The sequence below is a fragment of the Strix uralensis genome, chromosome Z, assembly GCF_047716275.1.
Source record: "Strix uralensis isolate ZFMK-TIS-50842 chromosome Z, bStrUra1, whole genome shotgun sequence".
Classification (NCBI taxonomy): domain Eukaryota; kingdom Metazoa; phylum Chordata; class Aves; order Strigiformes; family Strigidae; genus Strix; species Strix uralensis.
The window spans coordinates 61,123,617-61,147,322 of NC_134012.1; the positions used below are offsets into that span (position 1 = coordinate 61,123,617).

Sequence of the window (23,706 nt, forward strand, 5' to 3'; positions counted from 1 at the left end):
AGGACTGTTAGGATGTCTTGAGATCAGCAGTGGTAGCTATAATGTCTCTTTCTCTTCTTTCTAAACTTAATTTTTCCCCTTTTTTTGCCCCATCTCTAACTATCGTGTGCCGCTTCATGGGCAACACAATAAAGATTCAGTGTTTGATTGATGCAATTCCCTTTGGTGTTGGTCGCCTTAATTTTGCACTTTTGAGATCACAGTAAATGAACCATCATGAGTCCATCCAGTGGACCGTGACAGTAGGACAGTGAGAAACATTACTACATCTTTAACACACCTTCCCCCACCCCTCCCTTTTCCCAGGCTCAGCTCTGCTCCTGATTTCTCTACCTCCTCTCTCCCCATCACAGGAGTCAGGGAACGGGAAGGTGTTGCGGGAGGATATCGGACCTGCACAACTCTATGAGAGTTATAACAAGCAAAGCTGTCTATTTTTCCAATAGTACATACTTATGCTCTCACCAAAGCTCTTACTTCATAATTAGCAAATCAGCAATTAGACAGTTATCAACCTTTCCTCCTATTAGCATAAGACCACTCAAACACACGCTGTGCAGACCAATCAACTTCTTGTTCACGCGCTGTTCACACGGCGGTAACTTCTCACAGTTCAGTACTTTTCCACAGTTCAGTGTTGCAGCTGTCTGTTGTTTTCCCCTGCCACCTTGGCACAACTCAGCAGTTTCTTATTTTTCTTCCAAGGCCTGTTTCTCATCAAAGCCTAGCTGCTTTTCAGAGGCTGTGCAGGGCTGACAGGCCAATGTCTCCCACATCTCCCCCTTCTTTGTTTTATAGCTGCACCTAAACTTAACTTTTCCCCTTGTTTTCCCCCATCTCTATCGCGTGCCACTTCATGGGCAACACAATAAAGTTTCACTGTTTCATTGATACAATCCCCTTTTTTTTGGTCGCCTTAACTTTACACTTTTGAGATCATAGTAAATGAACCATCATGAGTCCACCAAGTGGACCCTGATATTAAACTGACGTCACGGGCAGGATCCTGAAAGACAGGGGGATGCAGGTTGTGTGTGGTCTGTAACAGGGGAAGAATGTTTCATTCCAGCCATACCTGGCCCTGCAACCAAAAGGGTGAGAGGTGTCCAGAAAGCAAGGGGGGCGGTTCAAGATTCCTGCACACCACACACACCTAGGTGTATTGCACCTCAAACTCAAATTGAGGGCTCTGTCTATTGGGAACCAGTACAAGGATCTCTTAGTGCAAAAGGGGGAACTGTCCTCAAATAGATGAGGGTGACTACCCAGGGAAGTTGAAGGGACAAGCAGAGAAAGTCTGCACTTGTGTGTAACTAAGTTTTGACTCCCCGTGGTAGATTTTGGTCCCTTCAGTCACTCAGGGAAGAATGATGCAGCAGTGACTGCATGTGTGTGTAACTAAGCTCAGCCTCCCCGAAGTGAGTTTGGTCCCTTTGTAATAAGAATGACTAAAAAGGATGATTATCAAGACTCTCTATCAGTGAAAAAAATCTTAAGCTGTTCTACGGACTCTTGGCAAAGTATGGAGCTCAACCCTCCCCACCCAGGGAAGACTGGGCTCAAGATAATTGGACATATTTGCAGAATGTAACAGACTGGGTGATTTCTTTACAGAATGAGGCTAAAATAAAGTCAGGTCAAGGCAAAGCAATAATCTGTGCAGTTCTGGGAGCCAGCCTGGTCACAGCTGTTAAAGACCACTTTAAGCAGCGTAGTCATGTAAAACAAATCATAGAATCGCTTGGAAAATCAGTGCAACTTTTGCAGAAAACAATCTCCAACCTGGAATAGCAGTTAGCAAAGAAAGAAGAGCAGTTAGATGAGAAAAAGAAAGCAATTTGCTTGTTAAAACAACAGATAGAGGAAAAAGAGGAGATAGAGGAAGAAAATCACCTGTTAAAAGATGCCTTAAGAGAGGAATATTCAAAGACTGACGAATCGCTGGGTGAGGTAGAAATGAAGATGAGGGAAATAAGTATTTGGCAAATAAGCCCGATGTATCACCAAAAGGAACTAAAGGAAGTGAGGAAACGCTTCAGAGAAACCCCCCGAGTGAGACCTTTGATTAAAACAGAATATGCTTATATAAATGATGAGGATAATGACCCTCATATTACAACTAAAGAGATACCATATACTCCCAATGAATTGGCCAAAGTGAAAAGAGAATATGGGCACCTTCCTAAAGAATCCAAAACAGAGTATGTGTGGTGTGTATCCTTAACCGGGGGGACTGGGGTCATGGCGTCTTTTTAACAACAGGGGATAGACATGTCCCATGGTCCCTAACCTAGCGGGCTGCTTATTGGGCTGGAGGGTTGAACCCTTTGAACAGAGGGGATCCCCTGGCAATCACTGGCACAATTGATCAGTTGTTAGAAAGTGGACACAAAGCAGCCTCCCTGCAAATGATACATGAAAGGAAGTTAGTTCTCGGATGCAAGTCTCCAACGATGCTGCCGGTAGATCCAGAAATCATGACTTTTTTGATAAAGGGACTCCCAGAGTCACTTAAATCTATGGGGATTGATCTCCAAAGGACCATTGCGCCACTAGGCCCTGCAGAAAAGCTGGAGAGTTTTCTGGAAAGCAAGAGATATGAAATTAATGCTTAACAGATTCACCTTTTAATCATAGCTCAACTCCTTCCCACTCAAATCATAAAAAGGGGTGGACGTGGGGAGAAGAAGCACAGGAACTGGTGGATTATAGTAGAAAACATGGTCCTCTGAAAACTCTGGAGGAGAAATCGAGAGGAATCCATCAAGTAGGAGCTAAAGATCTACTCCTTTTTGCTAGTAAAACTGTAGCTGCTCCCACTGACCACGCCACTGTTGCTTACTACTCCTGTCCTAAAACAGGGTGGGGAGGACAGCCCATGACTTGACAACAGTGGTGGGCTTTAGGCATTAAAAAATGAGTTCCCAGGGATATAATGGATAGTTTACCAGTAAGCTGAACAAGTTGGTGTTAAAGTGATATGGTCCGAAACAACATGCACAGCACTTACAGAAGAATAGAGAAATCTTTCCTGTCATGCCCATGCCCCCCTCCCACCTCACCCCCCACCCCCCCGCCCCGCCCCGTGGAGAACACAGTCGACGGGGAAAAGTGGGCAGGGAAACTAGAACCTCCACTTCCTAGTGGTGGGCGGGGGAATGGAGGATGGATTTATATCTGACAGCTCACTAAAACTAGTAGAGGAGACTTATTGATTACAGCTATTGCAGGTCCTAAGCGTGCACTCATAACCTTTTTAATTGATACCGCGCACAGATCTCTGCCCTGACTGAGGAAGATGCACAGAGGTGTGGAGTGATTCCTTCTAAACGAAGCCTTTGTGTCCTGAATGCTTCAGGGACGACAGAGGTTATGAATGTTTCTCCAGTAAAGCTGACGTTGCTGGGAGAGGAAAGCATGGTCACTATTAGCATGGTAGCTGGGGACATTCCAACTAACATGTTAGGAATGGATGCCCTTAAAGGAAGGGGGCAGGAGGATTCAGAAGGATTGCTGTGGACTTTTGGGACATCGCAGCTGAATATCAGGCTACTTCAAACTGCACCCCTTCTGCCATTTAGCAAAGTAACTAATGTTAAACAATATCCCCTCCCCCTGGAAGCAAAGAAAGGCATCACACCAGTTATGCAGGAAATGCAGGAGCAAGGAGTGGTGATAAATACTTATTCTCCTTTTAACTCTCTGGTGCAGCCAGTGAGAAAACCTAACGGGAAGTGGAGGCTCACAGTAGATTTTTGGAGGCTGAATGCTAACACAGACCCTCTAACTGCTGCAGTCCCTAATATGGTCAAACTGGTAATAACAATTCAAGAGAAAGCTCATCCAATTATGGCAACCATAGATGTTAAAGATGTGTTTTTCATTATACTTTTGCAACCAGAAGACAGAGATTGTTTTGTTTTTATGTGGGAGGGAGAACAATTTACCTTGCCAGAGGGATACAAACATTCCCCTACATTAGCTCATCATGCTTTAGCTCAAGAGCAGGAGAAAATACTGAAAGCCGAAGGCATAGCTGTCTATCAGTACATTGTGGATATTGTCGTGGGGGGAGATAAAGAAGAGGAGGTGGGGGCAGTCCAACAGCATATAATCTTTCATTTGGAGAATTTGGGTTTGCAAATTCCCCCAGAAAAAGCCCAAAAGCCCTCACAAGAAATAAAGTTTTTTGGAATTTGGTGGAAAGGGGGAATGACATGTATCCCACTGGACACCCTCACTTCCCTAGATCAGATTAAAATGCCTGAATCAAAAAAGGATTTGCAGCACGCTTTAGGGTTATTGGTGTTCTGGAGAAAACACATCCCGGACTTTTCTATCAATGCCAGACCTCTTTATGATTTGCTGAGAAAAAGGCCCAAATGGGAATGGACTACTTCTCAGGAAGAAGCAATGCGACTGTTAATTTTTGAAGCAACAGGTCACCAGGCTCTTGGTCCTATCCACACTACAGATCCTTTTCGGGTAGAATTGGGGTTTGCCAGAACCGGATTGTCAGTACATATTTGGCAACATGACCCTGAGTGTCCAACCTGCCCTGTACGATTTTACTCCCACAGCTTTAAGGATGTCAAGTACAGATATACTGCATGGGAGAAAGGTTTGTTTGTGATTACCCTGGCTCTCATAGAAGTGGAAAAAAATTACACGTCAGCAACCAATCGTGTCCCTCCTGATGGGGTGGCCCAGAGAGCCTTGGTACGAAAATCATATGCCCAGATTGAACACTATTGTAACCTTTTCTCAGCGACTGAAGGAGCTTTAAAATACTTAGCTATCCAAGAAACAGAAAGCCTGGATGGCAGCCAGGACAAAGCTATCTCACTCATTCAGGTGGCCCCTCCATTTTCCCATGATCAGTCAGTGAATGATTGCTTTACCGACGCTTCTGCAAAGCGAAAAGGGAAAGCGTGGAAATACTGGGCAGTAGCTCTCCACGTTACTACTGATGAACAGATAATAACAGGGAGAAGAGAGTGCCCAGGTAGGAGAATTATTTGTAGTATGGAGCGTTTTCCAGCGTAAAGCACAAACCACTTCCCCTGTCCACATTTACACTGATTCCTACGCAGTTTTTAAAGGATGTACTGAATGGTTTTCTTTCTGGGAGCAAAATGAATGAGAGGTTAACAGAATTCCAGTGTGGCAAAAGGACAAAAGCAAAAGGGATACACTCGAGGTTCCTGAAGCAGCTGGCTGGGGTGCTTGCCAAACTGCTTTCCATCATTTACCAGCAGTCCTGGCTGACCAGGGAGGTCCCAACAGATTGGAAACTGGCCAATGTGACACCCATCTATAAGAAGGGTTGGAAGAATGATCTGGGAAATTACAGTCCTGTAAGCCTGACGTCGGTGCCTGGGAAGTTGATGGAGCAGCTCATCCTGAGTACCATCACACAACACATGCGGGACAACCAGATGATCAGGCCCAGTCAGCATGGGTTTATGAAAGGCAGGTCCTGTTTGACAAACCTGATCTCCTTCTACGACAGGGCAACCTGCTTATTGGGTGAGGGAAAGGCTGTGGATGTAGTTTACCTTGACTTCAGTAAGGCCTTTGACACCATTTCCCACAGCATTCTCCTGGCAAAAATGGCTGCTTGAAGCTTGAATGATCTCACGCTTCACTGGGTAAAAAACTGGCTGGATAGCCACGCCCAAGGAGTTGTGGTGAATGGAGTTAAATCCAGTTGGAGGCTGGTCATGAGTGGTGTCCCCCCAGGGCTCGGTTATGGGGCCACTCCTGTTTAACATCTTTAATGATGATCTAGACAAGGGGATCGAGTGCACCCTCAGTAAGTTTGCAGATGACACCAAGTTGGTCGGGAGTGTTGATCAGCTTGACGGTAGGGAGGCTCTGCAGAGAGATCTGGACAGGCTGGAGCGATGGGCTAAGGCCAACTGTAGGAGTTTCAATAAGGCCAAATGCCGGGTGCTGCACTTCGGCCACAACAACCCCCCGCAGTGCTACAGGCTTGGGGAGGAGTGGCTGGAGAGCTGCCAGTCAGAGAGGGACCTGGGGGTGTTGCTTGACAGCCAGCTGAACATGAGCCAGCAGTGTGCCCAGGTGGCAAAGAAGGCCAATGGCATCCTGGCTTGTATCAGAAATAGTGTGGCCAGCAGGGACAGGGAAGTGATCTTACCCCTGTACTTGGCACTGGTGAGGCTGCACCTCGATTACTGTGTTCAGTTTTGGGCCCCTCACTACAATAAGGACATTGAATTACTAGACCGTGTCCAAAGAAGGGCAACGAAGCTGATGAAGGGTCTGGAGCACATGTCGTACGAGGAGCAGCTGAGGGAACTGGGGTTGTTTAGTCTGGAGAAGAGGAGGCTGAGGGAAGACCTCATCGCCCTCTACAACTACCTGACAGGAGGTTGCAGAGAGCTGGGGATGAGTCTCTTTAACCAAGTAACAAGCAATAGGACAAGAGGTAATGGCCTCAAGTTGCACCAGGGAAGGTTTAGACTGGATATTAGGAAGTATTTCTTCACAGAACGGGTTGTTAGGTGTTGGAATGGGCTGCCCAGGGAGGTGGTGGAGTCCCCATCCCTGGAGGTGTTCAAGAGGCGGGTTGACATAGCACTTAGTGATATGGTGTAATTGGGATCTGTCAGTGTTAGGCTAACGGTTGGACTAGATGATCTTCAAGGTCCTTTCCAAACTAGGTGATTCTGTGATTCTGTGACAAGTGGCAAGAAATCTTAAGCATTGCTAGCCAAGGGAACTTTGCTGTGGGATGGGTAGCTTCTCATCAAGTAGATGGGGGCTCAGCAGGGAAATGGAATAACAAAGCTGATGAGTTAGCAAGACTAACTCCTGTACAAAAGGACCAGATCACAGAAGATTGGGAGCGTTTGTTAGAATGGTTGCATGTAAAACGTAATATGTATTGTGAAGCCCTTGCCTGAGGCTGGCCTGTCACTAGGGAAATGTGTAAAACCTGCATATCAGCCTGCAAACAATGCTGTACATGGCTTGAAAGACACCCCTTAGAGGATGACCCTCTGCATTTAAGAGAGGGTAAAGGCTTGTGGGATGATTGGCAGGTAGATTATATCGGCCCCTGACATCAGGACTAGTCCAAGCCAAAGCTTTCAACAAAGCTATGGGAAAAAAACACTGTGAAAGCACTGCAAGAATGGTTTGGAACTTTTCCAAAACCACAAGAAATACAATCTGATAACGGCTCCCACTTCACCACCAGAATTGTACAAAATTGGGCACAAAGTGAGGGGATTAAATGGGTCTTCTGCACTCCATACTATCCACAGGCTAATGGCATTGTACAAAGAACAAATGGTCTATTGAAAAGACTTTTGAAACCACGGGCGGGAAATGGGGATGTCCACCTATGAGAAGCTGTCAAAGGTGTAAATGACAGATGGGGGGTAAATGGATGCCCCAAAAAAGGCAGTGGCTTTTTGCCCAAAGGCTCCCTCGCTATGTCCCTCATTAAAGGGACCAGATAATTCTAGGAATCCAGCTCACTTCCCAGGACAACCCGTTTTGGTAGAACTTCCCACCGTGGGAAGTGTACCACTGGTTCTAAAAACCCCGCTGAATGCATATACATGGGTAGCTTTCGATGCCCTAGGAAAGGAGCATTGGATAAATACTCACTGGATAATTCCATCATTCTAATTTTCTGTCTGGATTTAATTTTCCCTCAGAGAGACAAGTTCTGTTGTTTTATTGTTGCAGAAGAACTCCAACGGACACCAAGAATAACATGAATCATGAATCATTTAATTGGATTGGTAGTACTTTTCTGCATCTTCCACTAACTGTGAGAGACGAGAAACCAGGCCTGCAAGAAACTAAGAAAAACAGCCTGAGAAAGCAAAAGTTGAGGCTGATTGAAGAAATGCCTCAAACACTTGCAAGACAAAACAATGAGTCACAGGGTGCACTCTGTGGAGGTCGAAGCTGATAAGGCTGCCCGAATAACACAAGATGCATCTGGAGGAGGGAGCCCTGTGGAGACAGGACGGCTCTGCTCTGGTGTACCTGGACAAATTTCAAGGGCCATCTGTCCGGTGAATGACCTTTGCTTCATTATCCACAAAATGCATATTAAAGTTAACACCCTCAATATGCTGACGAAGGCTAACATGATCATGCTAATTACATCATCCCATGAAACACCTTACGCCTCCCCGTCCATGAGATACATAGGTATGTGGGTTGACCTAGGGGACGGACCCAAGGAAAGTGGGTATAAATCAAGGTGGCGGGGGGGGGGGGGGGGGGGGGGGGAGAAAGGGGGGTGGGTCCTGGAGAGTGCAGTGAAGCGAAGAAGATGGATACAAGTGAAAAAGACGGCTGCCTCCTGGAACCCTTGCTGGCGGCATCAGCGCAGAAACCCAGACCAGTGATCTGTATTTCCCCATTCCCCCTATCTCCCCATTTTCCCTTTCCTATTAAGAAATGCAAGGCATATTGTATTGCTTGCCACAACTTGCTATATACTTAGCCAATTTTTGTGTGTTCAATTAGTACATTGTGGGTAGTTAATAAATGTTTGGACTTGGAGACTTGTTGTCCGCTCTATTGGGGATTTGCGAATCTGAGTTACTTGTCTCCCTCATCTGAGCGGGACCTGTAACCAAAAGAATACAGAATGGCCATGATCCCAAGCTACCATTAAAAATACTAGCACTATAGGACACTATCCCAAAGACTGTCTCCCAAACTTAGCCACTGTAGTAACGCATGATACTGAAGTGTACCACCCACTTGAATGGGAATGGGACAGAAAAGATTGGGTCCGTGTCCTGACTGGAACGATTGGAGAAAAAAATCAGGTGAGATGCAGAAAAGTGAAAGGTTCTCTTCATGAGAAAGCCTCCTCAATTACCATCTCTGGAAATCTTTTGGATCCAAATTCCAACATCACTGCAGAACTCTGTCCTACTACAGAATGGAAATGTAACAAGCAGGATTCTCTCATCATGTGTTGCTGTCAAAAGAATGTTGGTAATTATACCCTAGACCCAGGTACCAACAATGTTGAAATGACCAAATAATGTATTAAGGAACAAGGGGATTGTTGGTGTAACTTTGTTTTGACTAAGCCAGTCTATGTGGTGTGCGATTGGCGACCTAATCCACCAGCTGGAGGTCTATCAGGCCTAACATTTAAATTCAAAATAAATGCTAGAACTATGCCTCCGGTGGTGTTTGTTGCAGTAGTCACACACATTGGCATAGACACCCTCTTCACACTAGCTAACAAAGATAAAGTTATACCTTCTTTTACAGTGGTACAAGGGGACGACATCACAATAAAATGCAGATTGATCACCCAATCCCTCACTGAACCCACAAACAGTTACGGAACTGGACCACATGGCCCTATTTTGTTGTGTAAAAATCAAAACCTAGACTGTTGGCTAAATTTAAGTGCTGTGCAGTACTTCCATAAAGTTATGTGTGGCAAAAATAATACTAAATACTGGGAAGAACTCAAAATAGGTGTTGTAATGCTTACTACCCAACCAATTGTTGTGCTTAGCCCAAAAATCTTTGGAATTGGGCCATACGTAATCAGAAATATGGGCCAACAACAAATGTTGTTTAACCTGGCATGGTCTCTCAAACAAGTTGGATTGCTGATGCAAAACAATGTTTCAGAAATTCAGCCTGCTTGCTCACCTTTCCTAAAGACTTCTTACAAGGGATGGACAACCCAGCTGCAAAAATGAACTCCTCACACGAGACAAACACAGAGAGACCTAACCGGTGTTTTGGGCACAGGATTGGGAGTTTTAAATAGTAACGATTCAGAGGTAATAATGAACAAATTGGCTACCTCAATTAGCGATTTGGCTAACTTACAACAGCCTTTGTGATCTTCTTTATTGACTGTGGAGACTAACCAGTGGCTGTTGTCAAATATATTACCAAAATGGGAAGAGGTAAATGTAAAGGACCACGAACTGATTGCAGACGCATTTGGTGTGATCCAAAATAACCTTTCTTTGGCTCTCAGTTGTATCCAGGCTCAACTGTGGATGCAGTCAGTAGTCGCCTCAAGAGAAGGTGAAGAAGGCACTCTCCCCACTGAAATTAAGAAAATAATTTGGCACAGCGCCACTGATTTTGAGAAGAAACTCCAATCCTGGTGGAATCTGGTAAACTTTACCTATGACTCCATCACAAACACAGCTACAAGCTTTGTGCTTACCATATATAAGGCCACCATATACTCCATTTATCCTGTCATTGCATTAGGGTTGAACCATAACAGAACTATATCCCTTTGAGCACAGAGTGTGGGCCCAAAAAGTGGATGAAAAATGGCAAACTGTCAATCTGGAATCTTGCATTTTATGAGAATAACAAGGATAGATCTATGAAGGCAATGTGATTGAAGCTCAAAATATTTTGTTCAGTATCTAGACAAAGATCTTGAGCCTTAATTACAATCCCTCACTTTGGTTTAAGCAATTGCTACAACACAAGCATTCGATTGAGATTTTTGAAAAAATTAGGAAAAACCAACAGAAAACCTTAATAACTGTTCATCACAATGTGAAAGAAATAAACCGAGTTTTGGAAAGAGTGCAAAAAGATGCAGGACATAAATGGTGAGACATTCTTTTTGGGTGGTCACCTACTGCTGTAGGCATCCTGAACAGGTTGTGTCACCAAATCATGGTTCTCTTGATATTGGTTTTGATCAGTTTGGTCAGCATTATTGTATGTCATAAACTGGAGAATGATGAATCGCTTAACACGTTCGATGTCTGTTTTGAACGCACACAATATGCTTGATGTCCCATCCAACGTGGATATCCCTAAATTAATTGATGTTTTAGTTTGAACAATTTAATTTTTTGTAAATTGTTTGATCACTGTTGTTTCCTTTCTTTCTTTTCTCACTCTCCACCCCCTCCCTCTCTCTCTTTCTTTTCTTTTTCTTCTTCTTCTTTACTATGTTACCACCATGCAGTCCTAACGTCCTGACAACCATGTTGAGCCAAGAGGTGGTTGTGAGAGCATGAAATGTCATATGACTGTCTCAAAGCTTGCTTGAGTCTGTGCAAACCTCCAAGAGAAGCTGCTGTGGCCTGTGAATTGGTCTGGGGGATGTCGCCCAGAGAAGCGGGAGTGTATTGAAGGATGCACCCCCCCACTTTGCGATTGCACTGTCCAGACTCTTTAGACAAGCCTCAGAGGGGCAGAGGTGTGCTGAGCTGGCCCCATCCTGTAGCCATTTGTGGCTCTAGTGTGTAGGCCAGACCCCATGCATGCCTTGCTAAGGAACTGACAAGAGGCAAAAATTCCTGCCCTGAAGCCAGATGCAACAAAACCTGTGGGACCAGAGGAAAAAAAAAAAAAAATAAACAACTAAAGGCGAGCATATATGCTAATCAGTGGATATGATGAACTTAAAAAGGCAGCAGAAAATTTTGCTTAGTGTACATCTACCATTGAAGCCAGATCTGTGTGCACCCACCACCAAAGAACTGAAGACTGAGGACCAACGGGAGGCCGCTGGATCCATCCATGGTGGTGACTATTCTTGCAGCCCTATCCCGCATCCTTGCTTTATTTCTGTCTTTTCCTTCCATTCTGTCCTATCGCTTACCCTCTTCACTTCTTTAATACTAAAATCCTGTTTTGGGTATATGTCATTTGACCTCGTTTGTGTCTTACTCTCGTTCTTGGGATCATATTGAAACCTCCCCCGACATTGGATCGGGACATTAAATTGGTGTCACGGACAGGATCCCTAGAGATGAGAGTGCTGTATTGCCTCGCTGTGTTAAGTGGGACCTCTCAGGAACATCAGGGGGTGGGTTCATGTTGTGCTTGGAATTTACGTGCTGCCTCCCTGAGAGGACCGCTTCCCTGCTTTATACATGAACAGGGTTCTCAGGGAACAGAAAGCATCTAATGAAGGTGCGACCTCCTAAGAGTGAATAGGAGGAAGAGTGGATAGTAATATTGGGGGTTTTTGTGTGTGTTAATTAAGGTGTGTCCTCCTCAGAGAGAAAAGGGGAAATTTGGATATTAATGTGTGGCCCTCTCTGGACGATGACCCCTTTGTGTTATTTTTGTGTGTTAGATTAATGTGCGACCTCCTGAGAGAGAAAAGGGGCAACTTGGATATCAATGTGTGGCCCTCTCAGGACGATAGCCCCTTTCTGTTATTTTTTGTGTTAGGTTAAGAGCTGTGGCCTCCTGGGAGAGAAAAGGGGAAATTTGGATTTTAATGTGTGGCCCTCTCAGGATGATAGCTCCTTTGTGTTAAAAAAAAAAAAAAAAAAAAAGAATGGCTGCCCGGAAGGCAGCCGATGCTTGTGATTATGTCCCCTCACCAGTCGAAGTGTTAGATAAATTATATGACCTTTTGGAGGCACATCAGTCTCGTCCCTCACTCCAGGGGCAAGATTGGGTGAAAACCCACTGATTTCAACCACAGAGTGTAGTGGACAGGATAAGGGTGTTGCAGAAGGAAGCCAAGGTTAGGAGGGAGAAAGGAAAAGCTATAATTTGTGCAGTATTGGGAGCAAGCCTGGCAGCAGCGGTGGAGGATAGAAAGCAGAGGCTTTGTCAAGATGATACTGTAATTGACTCCCTGCAAATGGTAATAAAGACCCTGCAGGAACAGTTGAAAGAAAATACACAGTTGCTGGAAGAGGAAAGGAACCAAAATGTGATATTAAAGGAGGAACTGAGGAATCAACTTTTGAGGGAGGTAGATACACAGGCGGAGGTAGAGATGAAGCTTTCAGAGAGGGGGATACAGCAAATCTATCCCCAAAGAGATTTGCAGAAGGCAAAGGAAACTGTAGAAAGCCCCGCCCATGCGTACCTGCTGGTTAAAACAGAGTATATGTATGAGGATGATAACAACCATCCTCAGGTTGTCACCAAAGCAGTCCCATTTACAGCAACTGAATTAGCAAAGTTGAGAAAAGATTTTGCAAGGACTGCGAAGGAATCAGAGACAGAGTATGTGTGGAGAGTGTCTCTGTCAGGGGGGGATGGAATCTTGTTGTCAGAGAAGGAAGCGGAAGGATATTGGGGTCCAGGTGTGTTTCTAACTACTGGTAATCGCCAGGCCCCGTGGTCGTTAACTTAGAGAGCTGCGTACTGGGTTGGAGGGCTGAACCCCTTGGAGAGGCGTGATCCCCTCGCCATAACAGGTACAGTGGATCAGTTAGTGGAAAGTGTGCAGAAGGCAGCCTGTCTCCAGATGATGTATGATCAGGAGCTCAAGCCTAACCAGGGCTCCCCGATGATGATGCTTGTGGACCCAGAGAGGATGTCTCCCCTGATATGAGGACTTCCTGACTCCCTGAAACCCATTGGCATTCAATTGCAAGGGAAGATTTAAAACAACCCCAATGCAGAAAGGATGATGGCAGCTCTGGAGGGGATAGTGACCCCTGATCATTGGTGGATGGGGAGGAAAGTATGGACATGGGGAGAGGTAGCCCAGGAATTGATTAATTTTGGGAGAAAATATGGCCCCATTGGTGGATTGTCCCAAAGAACCGAAACTAGGGTTATATGGGCAGCAGAGCAAGTTAATGGGCGGCAACCATCACTTATGATGGGCCAAGATTCGGGGCTGCTCCGAGGCAATAACCGAAGAAGAGGGAAGCCCCTAACTCGACAGGGCCTATGGCATCTAGGGCTTCAGAAAGGCATTTCCTGGGACTTGATGGACAGACTCCCAACCCCAAAATTAGAAAAAATCATGCAGGAATGGTCAGAGCGAAAAGTCACTTTTGGACCAACCCCTAATGCTCCACCCTTGATAGACTTTGAGAAGGAGTTGGCCAGGGAAAAGAAGGTGGTGGGAAACTAGACCCTCCATCCCCCAAAGGTGGAGGGGGGAAAGGAGGATGAATGTTTTTAAGACAACTCATTTTGAATATAAAAGGGGATTTACTGATTACAGTTGCTGTAGGACCAAGGAGAAGGCTGGTAACTTTTTTAATTGATACTGGGTCACAAATCACTGTGCTAATATGGACCAAAGCAGAATAATGTGGAGTCTCGATTCCATCTAAGAACTTAATTGTCTTAAATGTCCTGGGAAAAACACAGTCAATGCCTGTTACTTTGGTGACGCTATGGCTACCAGGAGAGGAAAACCCTGTCAACATCATGGTGGCCATAGGATCTTTTCAGATGAATGTTTTAGGTATAGATGTGTTAAAAGGCAGGCAGTGGCATGACACTCAGGGAAACTCGTGGTCTTTTGGCATTCCCCAGATCAGGTAATCAGTCAAGATGCCCTGGGCGGAAGTGCGCTTATTGCAAGTGGCAGCTACCCTTCCCCTCTCCAAAATTACCAATGTGAAACCCTACCCATTGCCATTAGGGGCCAGGAAAGGCATAACCCCAGTGACTGAGGATCTCAAACAACGAGGAATTCTGGTGTTTACCCATTCCCCGTATAATTCATCAGTGTGGCCAGTATGCAAACCCAATGGAAAATGGCGATTGACTGCTGACTATCGGTGTCTGAATGCAAACACTGGCCCCCTGACTGCAGCTGTACCTAACATAGCCGAATTAATCACAACCATTCAAGAACAGGCCCACTCCATCTTAGCAACTATTGATGTGAAAGACATGTTCTTTATGGTTCCGTTCCAAGAGGGTGATCAAAATCAATTTGCTTTCACTTGGGAAGGGCAACAGTATACCTTTACCTTCTTGCCCCAGGGATATAAACACTCACCTACCCTGGCCCACCATGTCCTAGAGCAGGAATTGGCAATAATTCTGTCAGAAGGGGAGATCAAGGTCTACCAGTATATCGATGACATATTAATAGGGGGACATATCATGGCCTCAGTGCAGACTATGCAGGATAAAATCATCAACCATCTGGAAGAAATAGGCCTCCAAATACCCAGGGAGAAAATTCAAGCTCCTGCCAGTGAGGTTAAGTTTTTAGGCGTCTGGTGGAAAGGAGGGTCAGTCTGTATTCCTCTGGACACCCTCTCAGCATTAGATCAGGTAAAGATCCCAGAAAATAAGAAAGAGCTGCAACATGCCTTAGGATTATTGGTTTTTTGGAGAAAGCATATCTCGGACTTTGCAATAATTGCATGACCCTTATATAACCTGTTGTGGAAAGGGGTGGCTTGGGAGTGGACTCTAGCCCACGATGAGGCATTGCAACTGTTGGTGTTTGAAGCTAGCGCCCATCAAGCTTTGGGTCCTATCCACCCCACTGATCCTGTCCAGTTTGAATGGGGGTTTGCATGCTCAGGATTGTCAGTTCACTTTTGGCAAAAGGGACCAGATGGTCCTACCCGCCTGACTGGGTTTTACTCTAGGAGTTTTAAGGATGCTGAAAAATGGTATTCCAGTTGGGAAAAGGGTCTGTAGTGAGTTTGGCTCTTAGAGAAGCAGAGCAGACCATACGCCAACAACCTATAATATTGAGGGGACCTTTTAAGGTAATTAAGCCTGTGTTGGCAGCATCTCCTCCACCTGACGGGGTGGCCCAAAGGGATACCGTAAGGAAATGGTATGCTAAAATTGAACATTATTGTAATGTTTTCACAATCACTGAAGGTACCCCTAAGGTGTTTAGCATACAGGAAGAAGTGGGAAACCTTCTGGACAGGGATACTCCTCCTCCTTCAGTTGTCAGAACCGCCCCGCCCTTTTCCGAAGAATTGAAGAACATGTGGTTCACAGACGCCTCTGCTAAGCGAGAGGGCAAACAGTGGAAGTATCGGGCTGTAGCTATTAATGTGGATACTAAAAAGGAAATAATTACTGAGGGCGAGGGTAGTGCTCAAGTGGGGGAGTTGGTAGCAGTATGGAGTGCGTTCAATAGCGAAGAAAGGACGAGAACTCCAGTGTATATCTACATAGATTCATTTGCGGTATTCAAAGGGTGAACAGAACGGCTCCCTTTTTGGGGACAGAACAACTGGGAGGTAAACCGGGTGCCAGTGTGGCAAAAGGAGAAATGGCAAGAAATCTTAGATATTGCCAAACGTGGGGATTTTGTGATAGCATGGGTGGCTTCCCACCAGCAGGATGATACTCCTGCAAGCCAGTGGAATGGAAAAGCTGACGAGCTAGCCCGGCTGGCTACCTTGCAGAATGCCCAAATAGCAGAGGATTGGGAACGGTTGCTAGAATGGCTACATGTGAAAAGAAAACACTCTGGGGCCAAGGATCTTTATTGTGAGACCCAAGCCTGAGGCTGGCCAGTTACCAGAGAAGAATGTAAAACTCTAGTGTCTGCTTGTGAACAATGTTGTATCCGCTTAGAAAAACATGGCCTAGAAGATGATCCCCTGCACTTAAGGGAAGGGAAAGGGCTATGGGAGGCCTGGCAAGTGGATTATATTGGCCCTTTCTGGAAATCAGAAGGAAAGCATTACGTGCTGGTTGGGGTAGAGATAGTGTCTGGGCTGGTCCAAGCTGAGGCACTTGCTAGAGCAACGGGGGAAAACACAGTGAAAGCTTTGAAGGGGTGGTTTGGCACCTTCCCCAAACCGCATTCAGTCCAATCAGACAATGGTTCCCACTTCACTGCCAAATTAGTCCAAGAGTGGGCAGCTCAAGAGGGGATTTCATGGGTGTTTCATACTCCATATTATCCACAGGCAAACGGAATTGTGGAAAGGACAAATGGTTTGTTAAAGCGCTTCCTTAAGCTACATAAATCAGGATGGGCCGAGCAACTGTGGGATGCGGTGACTAGTGTTAATAGTCGTTGGGGAATGAATGGATCCCCAAAAATTACACCATTCTGTCCGAAGGCCCCAACATTATGCCAGCCCCATATGGCCCTGATCCTCCTAAAAATCCATTACACTATCCAGGCCAACCAGTTTTGGTCAAACTCCCCACAGTGGGAGCTGTGCCCCTACTGTTGGAAACTCCGATAAACAAATATGCCTGGAAAGCAAAAGATGCCTACGGAAAGGAACATAAGATTAACACAACATGGATTATTCCATCTTTCCAATTATAACCCACTTGCAGTTCTCAAAACGAACCGAGAATGCTTTTCTTTCTTCTTGCAGGTAAAACCCCATGGGGAACAATATTTTGAGCCACGACAGGAGATCCTTATGTAAATTTAAATTCTTGTATGATACTGATGTTCATTGTCTTATTAATATTTTTAGGATGTATTGTCTATCATCACAGAAACTGCTTTGGGTGACTGTTCTTCTCTCCCTCAGTTCCTCGGGAGGCTTCGGCTCTCTAAGTGCTAACCAAGAATGGTGGGTTAGCAATTTGAGTACAGTCCATAATGGGACAAGATTCTGGACTGAGGATGCTGATCCCTGGCAACTCCATTTTCCTGGAAAAGGTATTTATTGCCTTAACTGGACAAAAGAGAAAGGAGTACGAGTCCGGGAAAGTGTTTGTGAATGGGCTTTATCCCCATGCTTTGATTGTTATGACCCCTATTGCAGACCCTATGATTGTTCTAAATACCAAGGGAGATGGAACTGAACACATGTAAAACTCACAATAGTTGGGTAAAATGTCCTTCCCCTACAGGGGAAGGTTGTAAAGCGGTAATGCAAGATCGGTTCTTTGACATGCTGTTTGGAAATTGTCTACATGCCAATAGTACAGCTAAAAACCATGTAGTGCAGGTGTTTCAGTGGGCCACCTGGAACCCCAATGAAGTGATTAGCAGTGCTCGAGAAGCTATTTATAATTTGAATCACATTATTCAATTACAACCTGTTTTAGAAATTATCATCAGTGAGATCGTTCGTGCCCTGGATCTATTAGTAGACCAGGCCACACAAATGTGAACTGCAATATTCCAACATCGTATGGTTCTCGATTACCTGTTAGCTGAAGAAGGGGGTGTTTGTGGTAAATTAAATGATTCAAACTGTTGTTTAAAAATTGATGACAATGGTCAGGTGGTCAAACAAATAACTTCTGAGATTAGGAAACTAACCCATGTCCCTGTTCAGACCTGGAAAGGTTGGGAATTTGATCCCTTCTCATGGCTTCCTGGTGCACTGTTGGTTAAGCATATCTTGTTTTATATGTTATGTGGCTTGGCTATGGTAGTGTTTTTACCTTGTTTGATTCCATGTTTTATACAATTGATTCAAAGCATTGTATCGAACATGCAATTTGTCTCTACCGCTTTGCCCGATGGCATTAAACAGATTCGTGCCATACGTAAAAAGGCACCATCTATCATACAGGTTGTATAAATGCATGCGTTCTTTCTCACTTACAATGGCCACCATTCCAGTCACGGGGTGGTATAACAACCCACTACCTTATTTGGAATAAGCATAGCAGTGAGCTACCCATGAAGGTGCCACAATTGACAACATACCCTTTTGGTGGTTACTCTGGTAGCTCTTGCTATGCTTTCCCTTGTGATATGTATGTGTTGGTCTTGTAAGTGTCCATGTAACCCGTTTCACAGCTGTACTTGTTTTTGTGGACAACCATCTTCTCCCCCCAATTCCCAAGGGCTGGGACCATGTCCTTACGCCCAGCCTGGGACACATTTTGGTTAAACATGTGAAGTGCTAAGGCTTGGACAATAGGCCCAAGCCAGAGTTGACCTATAGATGAATCCTGTATATTTTATAACTGATAACCATTGTGCTAACAGGTATTATACTAACTTATAACAAACCACCTAGTCTGATGCAAAAGGTGGAAGTGTTGAAGCCTGAGCAACAGGCCCTGAACCGAAACTGTTAACTCAGTATGTAATCCCTAATGAAATATGCATGGAGGATGGAGCTATGATGAATGTATCTCTCCCTTCCTTTGTATATGAATAGAGTAACAGAGTCATTGAGGCAGGTGTCTGTCTCCAAGACCTGATGTGATGAATGTATCTCTCCCTTCCTTTGTATATGAATAGGGTAACAGAGTCATGGAGACAGGTGTCTGTCCTCAAGGCCTGATGTGAGACCTTGTGCATAACCCAATCAGATAAGCAGAGAAATTCCCTTAGTTTCTTCCTTGAGCCCTGGCCAGGCTCTGGGGGGAACCTAATGTGAAATTTAAACCAGATATTTCTGCTTAAAACAAAGGTGCCAGCTATTCTGGCTTGCTGATTTTTAACACAGAAGGCTGGGCCCACTCACAGCGACTTTGGAAGCCTCACCTACGGATGGACGCACTGCGTAGGATTTCCCACTTGCCGGGACAGGCTCTCCAAATCCTCGCTGTAACCGGGGCTGCCCAGTGACTGCGGATCTGGATGATGGTAACGTATGCAAGTGGTGATGGATCTTTCTTAATCACTATTCTCTCTCTCAGGTAGTAATGTTTTGATACATTACGCTGTATTTTCCTATTTGTTTAAGTGCACTATTCTGTCTTTTCTTACTGTATGTTTTCTGTATTATTCTGTTATATTATTTAGTTATTTCTAGTAAAATACGCCTGCTCTTTTCACTCTGGTGTCTGAGTTTAATTGATATCCCCAATCAGCAAAACAACATGTTACGTTAGAATATTGTTAACTGATACTGTTATTGTTACCTTTATTATATGTTTGGTTAGACTATAGTTAACCATTGTATTAATGTTGTTTTATTTGTTGCATGGTTTGGCCTTATTACTGGTTTTGCCATGTATTATTCTCTGCTTTATTCAATTAATTCAATATGTTGTGACAAATATGCAATTTATAGCCACCTCATCACTGGACAATGTTAAATATATCCATGCGGTGTACCAGCCAAAACCTTCAGTTGTGAAAATTGTATGGACAGATGTTTTTCCCTGTTTTCTTTTGCTATGTGATTTTCTCATGTTAATGCTTCTTCTTCTTGCTATATTTTTTTTTCATATTTTATACAATTGATTGCTATTTCATTGGATTAATTATAAAATGCTCTTTTCTAGCCTTTTCTAGACAACTCTCCTTTCCTAAAGCCACCATGGGTCCTAAAGCAATCTTTGAGCCAAGAGGTGGTGTGACAGACTGAAATGTCATATGACTGTCTCAAAGCTTGCTTGAGTCTGTGCAAACCCCCAAGAGAAGCTGCTGCGGCCTGTGAATTGGTCTGGGGGATGTCGCCCAGAGAAGCAGGAGTGTATTGAAGGATGCACCCCCCTACTTCTTTGCGATTGCACTGTCCAGACTCTTTACACAAGCCTCAAAGGGGCAGAGGTGTGCTGAGCTGGCCCCATCCTGTAGCCATTTGTGGCTCTATTGTGTAGGCCAGACCCCATGCATGCCTTGCTAATGAACTGACAAGAGGCAAAAATTCCTGCCCTGAAGCCAGATGCAACAAAACCTGTGGGACCAGAGGAAAAAAAAAAAAAAAAAAAAAAAAAACAACTAAAGGCGAGCATATATGCTAATCAGCGGATATGATGAACTTAAAAAGGCAGCAGAAAATTTTGCTCAGTGTGCATCTACCATTGAAGCCAGATCTGTGTGCACCCACCACCAAAGAACTGAAGACTGAGGACCAACGAGACACCGCTGGATCCATCCATGGTGGTGACTATTCTTGCAGCCCTATCCTGCATCCTTGCTTTATTTCTGTCTTTTCATTCCATTTTGTCCTATCGCTTACCCTCTTCACTTCTTTAATGCTAAAATCCTGTTTTGGGTATATGTCATTTGACCTCGTTTGTGTCTTACTCTCGTTCTTGGGATCATATTGAAACCTCCCCTGACATTAGATCGGGTCAGTGGTGTAAGAGTCAGTCAGATCAGCATTGTCTCTAACATTGTCATCAGGGACATGGACAGTAAGGTACCCAATAACGGCCTGTTTGAAACACAGTTGCTGATCCCAAGAGTGGAATGCAGTGCAGAGGCTCCTGAATACAGAACTGTGGTACAGAGAGTGTAGTGCTATTCTTTGGTACCTGAGCCTAGCTGGAGCAGTTAGAGATAGCTGCATAACTACTATCAAAAAAGATGGATAGCAACTGTTGTCATAACTTCGATGAAGAAATCATGAACTTTAGATGAACTTTGCTTCATTATAATACCAAAACACACCTCCTGGTTGAAGGCTACCTGCTTCTAAGACTGACCACGCATTGGACACTCCCCCACACACATGCGTGGTAGCCTCGCTTGAGAAAGATGGAGATATGATAATTGAATTCTGAGAAGGGCAGAGATCCCTGAGGCAGAGGAGGAGCAAGGTGTGTTACTAACCATAAAAGAAGACTTCTTGGCAATGAAAATTTGAAGCTTCCTCACCAAGAATCACGACAATGGACGATGGAGCCGGGACTCTTAGGACACCTTGATATCAGTGGTAGTAGCTATAATGTCTTCTTTCTAAATTTAACTTTACTTTTCTCCTTTCTTTCCCCTAACTATCATGTGCCACTTCATGGGCAACACAATAAAGTTTCACTGTTTGATTGATGCAATCCCCTTTGGTGTTGGTCGTCTTAATTTTGGACTTTTGAGATCGTAGTAAATGAACCATCACATGTCCATCGAGTGGACCCTGACAGGTGCTTAAAGCCTTCTTGGAGTCAGTCTTTAATAACAAAACTACTTGTACTGAGGGAATCCAGCCTCCTCAGCCAGAAGACAGAACCTGTGAGAACGATGCCCTCACAATCCAGGAGGAGATAGTCAGTACCCACTGCATCACATAGACATACACAAGTCTATGGGACCAGATGGGATACACCTGAGGTTGCTGAAGGAGCTGGCTGGGGTGCTCGCCAAGTCGCTTTCCATCATTTACCAGCAGTTCTGGCTGACTGGGGAGGTCCCAACAGATTGGAAGTTGGCTAATGTGACGCCCATATATAAAAAGGGTCGGAAGGATGATACGGGAAATTACAAGCCTCTCAGCTTGACTTCAGTGCCCGGGAAGCTGATGGAGCAGCTCATCCTGAGTACCATCAAACAACACGTGTGGGACAACCAGATGATCAGGCCAAGTCAGCATGGGTTTATGAAAGGCAGGTCCTGTTTGACAAACCTGATCTCCTTCTACGACAGGGCAACCTGCTTATTGGGTGAGGGAAAGGCTGTGGATGTTGTCTACCTTGACTTTAGTAAGGCCCTTGACACCATTTCCCACAGCATTCTCCTGGCAAAAATGGCTGCTTGTGGCTTGGACTGGCATATGCTTGGCTGGGTAAAAAACTGGTTGGATGGCCAAGCCCGAGGAGTTGTGGTGAACAGAGTTAAATCCAGTTGGCGGCCAGTCACAAATGGTGTCCCCCAGCACTCAGTTTTGAGGCCACTCCTGTTTAACATCTTTATTGATGATCTTGATGAGGGGATCGAGTGCACCCTCAGTAAGTTTGCAGATGACACCAAGTTGGGTGGGAGTGTTGATCTGCTCGAGGGTAGGGAGGCTCTGCAGAGAGATCTGGACAGGCTGGAGCGATGGGCTAAGGCCAACTGAATGAGTTTCAATAAGGTCAAATGCCATGTTCTGCACTTCCGCCACAATAACCCCCAGCAGCGCTACAGGTTTGGGGAGGAGTGGCTGGAGAGCTGCCAGTCAGAGAGGGACCTGGGGGTGTTGATTGACAGCCGGCTGAACATGAGCCAGCAGTGTGCCCAGGTGGCCAAGAAGGCCAATGGCATCCTGGCTTGTATCAGAAATAGTGTGGCCAGCAAGGACAGGGAAGTGATCTTACCCCTGTACTAGGCACTGGTGAGGCTGCATCTTGGTTACTGTGTTCAGTTTTGGGCCCCTCAATATAAAAAAAAAAGACTTTGAAATACTTGAGCGTGTCCAAAGAAGGGCAATGAATCTGATGATAGGTCTGGAGCACATATCTTATGAGCACCAACTGAGGGAACTGGGGTTGTTTAGTCTGGAGAAGAGGAGGGTGAGGGGAGACCTCATTGCCCTCTACAACTACCTGAAAGGAGGTTGCAGAGAGCTGGGGAGGAGCCTCTTTAACCAAGTAATAAGCAACAGTACAAGAGGTAATGGCCTCAAGCTGTGCCAGGGAAGATTTAGACTAGATATTAGGAAGCATTTCTTTACAGAACATGTTGCTAGGCATTGGAATAGGCTTCCCAGGGAGGTGGTGGAGTCCCCATCCTCGGAGGTTTTCAAGAGGCGGGTTGACATAGCACTTAGGGATATGGTGTAGTTGAGAACGGTCAGTGTGAGGTTGATGGTTGGACTGGATTATCTTCAAGGTCTTTTCCAACCTAGATATTTCTGTGATTCTGTGATTCTTTTTAGATCTCACAAAGGAAAATACTCTTTTTCAGTAGAGCTCAATTACAAGAAAAGGTAGTTACTGTATTTCATTTTAAATTGTGTACTATAAAATAGTATTTGCTGTGCCTTTATTTCAAAAACCTATATAATTTTAGACTTGGAATTACCCATATTAATCTAGAATGTAAATAGTGTTAGATTAGTGGTTAGATTAGTGAAGGTAACTCCATTCAACTCTAATTCACCTTCATTAGTTAACAAAAGCTTTACCTCTATTATAATTTTAGTTTGTTCCTTAATTCAGTGTACTGGGTCTGGTTGAGCCGGAATTGGTTTTCCCCTGTAGCAGCCCTCATGGTGCTGTGTTTTATGTTGGGAGCTGGCAGGGTGTTGATAGCACACTGGTGTTGTGGCTACTGCTGAGTAGTGTTTACACAGTACCAAGGCTCTTTCCAACATTTTCCCCCCCACAGTGGGACGGGGTGGGCAAGATCTTGGGAGGGGACACAACCAGGACAGCTGACCCAAACTGACCAAAGGGATATTCCATACCATA

At 44.9% G+C, this 23,706-nt stretch overlaps 1 long non-coding RNA gene and 1 pseudogene across 1 annotated transcript in view; both read left to right on the plus strand.

Annotated features, from left to right (window-relative positions):
- Window positions 1-23,706, plus strand: part of LOC141937781 (uncharacterized) — a 370,127-nt gene that overhangs the window by 176,864 nt on the left and 169,557 nt on the right. The window lies entirely within an intron of this gene.
- On the plus strand, window positions 12,253-13,849 carry LOC141937829 (uncharacterized; annotated as a pseudogene).